Source organism: Sinocyclocheilus anshuiensis, unplaced genomic scaffold, assembly GCF_001515605.1.
Source record: "Sinocyclocheilus anshuiensis isolate Anshui unplaced genomic scaffold, SAMN03320099.WGS_v1.1 scaffold257, whole genome shotgun sequence".
Taxonomy (NCBI): domain Eukaryota; kingdom Metazoa; phylum Chordata; class Actinopteri; order Cypriniformes; family Cyprinidae; genus Sinocyclocheilus; species Sinocyclocheilus anshuiensis.
This window is the reverse complement of record NW_015539889.1, coordinates 701,492-707,571: the sequence shown is the minus strand read 5'-3', so window position 1 is coordinate 707,571 and position 6,080 is coordinate 701,492. Positions and strand designations below refer to the sequence as shown.

Here is a 6,080-nt window from a genome sequence, read left to right as displayed (position 1 = left end):
CACTATTGGATGCATGAGTCCGTTATTATTAATGTGCAAACAAACCGACCGTGTATGTGCGCTCTCTGATAGCTTTTTGCACGAGCACATTTCAGTATGGTCGCATGTCTGGCAAGTGTTTTATAATGGACACTCCCTGAAGAAGCGTGTTTTTACAGGAATTTGTTGCGGTACTACATGGGCATCAGCACTCACTTTGACAGAGGATCTGTTCACTGGTCATGTTGAGCTGCCTTCAGATCACCACATTCGACAGATTCAGAATGTTTTTATTTATTTTTTAATTTGTGTTTTGCTCTGTTTAATAATTCTGAATGGATCCGTGTATATTTATATACAGTCAGGTTAAGGCGGCTGGTATAGTGGTCTGTTGGCTTCTCCGTGTGGTCCTGTTTGGTATTGCAGCTTGACTTGTATTTATTTATACATGTATAGAAAATGCTCTAAACAAATGTAACATTTCTTTTTTTCCTCACAGTTTTTGCTGTTGCACTGTATACATAAATTGTGAATTATGCCAATTAAAAATGTTTAAATTTATCCTGGAAAAAAGCTTGCAGAAAATATAGTTTTGTGGGAGTCATCCTCAATCTTGAATTTGGTAAAACAATTATTTAAAATGTTTCAAGTCTTTGCATACTTTTTATTTTGTTATACTGGGATAAATCATACCGGGATGTATGCTAAAATTGTTGGCGCCCAACCAAGAACATTTTCCACCAGCCGCCACTGAATTTGATTGGAGACGCACGGGGGCGTGTGCACACCTATATATCATCAATTGCCTCCTTTCATCCCAGTCCATTGAATCCACTTTAAAGCGAGTGAAGCACAAACAATCAAAGGCAAAATCTGTTTGATTTGCAGATGAAACCTCTGAGAAACGAACACGAGAAGGATGAAAGCCCGGCAGCCTGTCATCTGTAAGGGTGCGTCCTCACCGCAAAGATCCATCATCCGAGCAACTCAGTCAAGGCACAAACACTGTAATGGCTGTGAATGACACCTGTTATGGCTGCACGGTCTTTCAGCTTTACAGACAGTGATTACTTACCGCGATTGTCTTAACATTTGCGTGAACGGGGATCAAGTTGAAAGAACAAGTCTGGATGCGGTGCGCGTGCATTGAGGACGCTGGAAAGGTGCGTGTCTTTTTGCATTTCTTAACTTAACAACACTGAAGGCTTAAACAATGTATTTGTTGAAGTAACATTTATATAAAGTACATTTTTAAACTCAACTTCAGTCAGCTGTATACCAACTATATATATTTTACAAATATGCTTTAATATACTATAAGCTACTGCTGTGAAGTAACGTAATCAATGTTTTAAAAATGTTTGCAGGCATAAATAAACACATTGAACCTTAATTTGCATTTTTTTGGGGGTCAAAAAGCAACAGTCAAATCATCTCAATACGCGTCCTGATTAATTTAAGGATGAGTATGTGGACTGATGAGTTTTTCATTAATATTAATCATTATTAGTAACATTTGAGACGGATCTCACATAAACTAATGAAGGGTTATAAGGATGTATTCACATAATATGCGTTTGCATGGATTTACATTTAGAGTGAGTTGTTTGTAGAGTGAGGGACAACCAAGTGTCATGATATATTATCGTTTAAATTGCAGGTTGATTAATTAATTAATACCTGTTAATTAATTTTTTTATTATTATGGGCAAATCTGAACCATGGCACACAAGGTTAGAGTTATGGCAGCTTATGTGTTACCCATCTAATGGCAGATGGTTTTAAATCGTTTTTCTAGCTGGACCAAACTGGTCATTTATAGTCAATAGCTAGTCCAAGCTAGATGATGGATATGACCTGGTAGACCTTGACCAAACTGGTTACAACTAGAAGAGTACATTGGAGACAGCTGAAAGAGATGTCATGTTTTACAAACCAGTTGAATTAGCATTGACGTTTTAGGAGAGGAAAAGTGGGGAAATATAGCCTATAGGATATACATTTTAATAAAACTGATGCATACTGATTCACGCATAAAATAGAAATTTTTATATATAGTATATAACAATACTCCTATCATTTAAATACTTAAAAATATGTTGCTTGTGAAGTTAATGGTTAATGATCAAATGTATGGAAAAGCTCACAATGAAAAAAAGCAAAAAAATATGAAGGAATCCTACAGGTGATTTGTTGGCAGGATAAGACAGGCTGTGTTTAATTGTTCAGGGTGATTAAAATCAGTTTGGAATTGAGGAAATAACAATAATCAAGAAAAAAAGCAGATAATGTTCCTGTAAACACACTATAATGTACCTCCACTGCATCAGCCTTTATATTGGCTAGTCTGCACTAAGATTGTACAAATCTGTTTGACACAGGTCTTCATCATGCTGACGGTACAGTCTGAGAGGTAGCAGTTCAAACGCTTACCTCAAGACCGGCTCATTTAATCATTTCACCCTCGATTGCCATAATGGCTCTGACCTGCCTTTGTGAGTCTGTGAACGGATCAGACCAGGACTATGTGTTCTGCAACATCACTACATTCAACTTCACCGGCAATGAGAGTGGACGCTGTCACCTTCAGACCATGGATGAAGTTCTGTTTAGGCTTCTGGGCCCTAGACGATCTCCTTTCTTCTTTCCTGTAACCTTTACGTACATCTTCATCTTCATCACTGGGGTCTTGGGAAACCTCCTCACTTGCACTGTGATCACTAAAGACAGGAAGATGCGGACACCCACCAATTTATATCTTTTTAGCTTGGCCATCTCAGACCTGCTGGTGCTGCTCTTTGGGATGCCGCTGGAAATCTACGAGCTCTGGCAGAACTACCCCTTTCCCTTTGGCGAAAGCATCTGCTGTTTCAAGATCTTCTTATTTGAGATGGTTTGTTTTGCTTCTGTGCTCAACGTTACAGTTCTAAGTATGGAACGCTACATAGCTGTCATCCACCCGCTCAAAACCCGCTATGCCATAACCAACAAACATGCTCAAAGGGTCATCGCTAGCGTTTGGGTTCTGTCCCTGATCTGCGCCATCCCAAACACCTCGCTTCACGGCCTGCAGTACCAGTACCTTCCAGAGAGCGTTCTAGATTCAGCTACCTGCAACCTGCTCAAGCCCAAATGGATGTATAACTTGGTGATCCAGGTCACCACTGTTCTCTTTTACTTTGTTCCCATGATGATGATCAGCGTGCTGTATCTGATGATTGGTCTGACGCTGGCCAGGGGACAGAAGCAGAGGAAGGACAAGCTGGACAAGAACCCCGACAGCTGGAAAATCCATCTGGACAGCAGAGGGAGGAGGCAGGTCATCAAGATGCATTGTGAGTGATGGCCAGATATTTACAGTAAAAACAAAATTTATATGTGTGTGTGTATATATATATATATATATATATATTTATAGATTAGATTAAAAGAGAATATTAAAGTCTTCAGTGTATGGGATAAATTATTTTTGCATATATTTTTACATTATTCGAGTTACTACTGTTATTTTATTTATTAACTTTTTTTTTATTGTGTGGAAGGCCACACAATAGCAGTATTTCTCATGCATCTCACTCTATTGCCAGCGAAATTAATGCAGAATTAATTGCTAGGTTAAAATCTATCAGTAATACACTGTATAGTAAAACTAAAGCAGTGAGTCATGCAAGGCATGGTTCAGAGAAGAAACAAAAGCCTTTTTATTTTTTTGATGGGTTTACACTTTCATAAAAGAGAATTTTTAAAACATAACATTTCCTTTTTATTTCCTTTTGGACATTATTATGGGAAATCCAAATTAGTAGCATCCCTAATCCACTGGCAAATCTAAATCCCACTGTAAAAGCTTTGCTTAGATGTCTGAAAACATCTATCTGCATGGTGTAAATTAAGGAGCAGTGAAATCTCTAGCCAAACAATTGTCCAAAACCAACCAACCAACCAACCAAAAAAAAAAAAAGAAATCCCTTGCTTACAGTGTTTCACATCTTCTGTATGCCTGTCCTTAATGGCGATGATGCTATTCCCAGAGCGTCTTTCAGTTTTTAGCAGGTGTTATGATCATATCATGGCTCTCTGCTCTGGTAAGACTCGCAAAGTAAAGTGAACCAACATAATGAAAGGGATCTAAAAGCAAGACACTTTCATCTGCTTTTATAGCGCATATGTCTATACAATTACAAAATGTAATGGCACAAATTACTCACCATTAAAGCTAGTCAATTATACACTCAACTATAAGCTCATCACATTGCTATTATAGGGTTTCTTTATATTATAAGTGTTTGAGAGAAGCATTAGCAGTGCTTTTTTTATCCTGAAAAGGAAAGTGCCTCGTGATTTAGTAGTAAAAAAGTAATATATTTAAAATGCATTTATTTCATACTAAGTATAGTTCAAATCTATTAACTTTACTGACATATCGCTCAAGACTTACTGATATAAAAATTATAATTAAACTTTTTTCTTAATAGTATCCCTAAAATGGATTGATATGATCTTTCAATAATATCGGACTTTAAATGCAAGATATTTAAAGTGTACCTGAAGTATACTTGCAGTAGTTCCACTTTAGCACAATCAAATATACTTAAGGTTCTAGGCTACTTGTGTACAATGTGCATTTCATATTATTAAGCCTAAAATGTGATTAATGTCACTATTGATGAGGAATGTATGATCTTTGAATAATTTTGGTCTTTAAATGCAATATATTTAAAGTGTACCTGATGTATACTTGCAGTAGTTCCACTTTAGCACAATCAAATATACTTAAGTATATCTTTAGTTGGACTTCAACACTACTTCCGCGCAATTAAAGTGCCTTGCATGACTCACCCCTTCAGTTTTACTATATATTATTGTAAGATTGCAACCTAAAAATTCACTCTGCTTTAATGTCTCTGACAATAGATTGAGATGCATCAGCAGTACTGCCTGCGGCACTCTATTGATTACATTTAATTGAATAAACAATTAGGCCATAAATATTTTATAGCTGGATAGTATGTAGTCATTTAATTAATTGATTTAATGAGTGATTTACATTTTAATAGAACAATTTAAAGTCTTTCTTCCTCACCCTACCACAACATCAGAAAACATTTCCTTGCTACTGTCACCTTTATCTTGCTCATAGGCAATATATTTTCAGTTCTCAGAAATCCAATAAATTCTCAGACTTGCCTGATTAATAAAGCGCAACTCTATCATTACATCATGGTGTTCAGATGGTCTGTAGAGGGGCTGCTGCTTTATCCCCCATGAAAAATCCCAAATATCTTCTTAGTATTGGTAATCATCTTGGCATTGGTTAAATATGATCTGCCAGATTTGGTCATCCCATTCTAAATAGGCTCTGGGGTGGATAGGGAGGGTCTAATGTAAAGCATTATGCAGTGTAATGGTCTTGAGGTTATACAACTTTCCTTCAACTATGTGCTTGTGTAGTGAATGGGATTATGGGTTTAAGGAGGGTTAGTGAGTGAGAGAGCTGTGTCATACTGATGCTAGTATCAGATGTGGTGTGGTGCACCAGAACACAGCCGCTCCTCATCAGATTTGCATGCAGGCACTGAAACAGGTGTGTTGGCGACAGGTCAGATTGCACTTGGTGTTATATCACAGAGCGAAGGACATCCTCAAGTCAGTGTGCAATTAGTTCAACTGAGTTTGCGATTTTAAACTATATCAGTTCTGGAGAACAGATTTGTCTGCACCAGCGTTATTTTAGTATTATTTTTATTCTATTATAGTATTCATTAATATTTTAAATCAGCTTGATCCCCTTTAGATGTTCAGTTGAAATAACTTTGCAACTACATGTCAACTAACTCTCATTAGAGTATTAGTAGACTGTTAGGTTATGGTAAAGTTAGTAGAAAAAGTTGACATGTACTTGCAAAGACCATCAAAATAATGTTGGCAGATGTTAAGCAGACAGTCTACTCTAATGACTGCTAGTTGACATGTAGTTGCAAAGTTATTTCTAGTTATTAGATTGTCTAAGGTGGACTATCAAAATAAAGATTGTCATATGTGACCCTGGAGCACAAAACCAGTCTTAAGTCGCTGGGGTATATTTGTAGCAATAGCCAAAA

General features: G+C 36.9%; 1 pseudogene; it reads left to right on the top strand.

Annotated features, from left to right (window-relative positions):
* The first annotated feature begins 782 nt into the window (after positions 1 to 782).
* LOC107685719 (neuromedin-U receptor 2 pseudogene) lies at positions 783 to 3,322 on the top strand (annotated as a pseudogene).
* Positions 3,323 to 6,080: the final 2,758 nt, after the last annotated feature.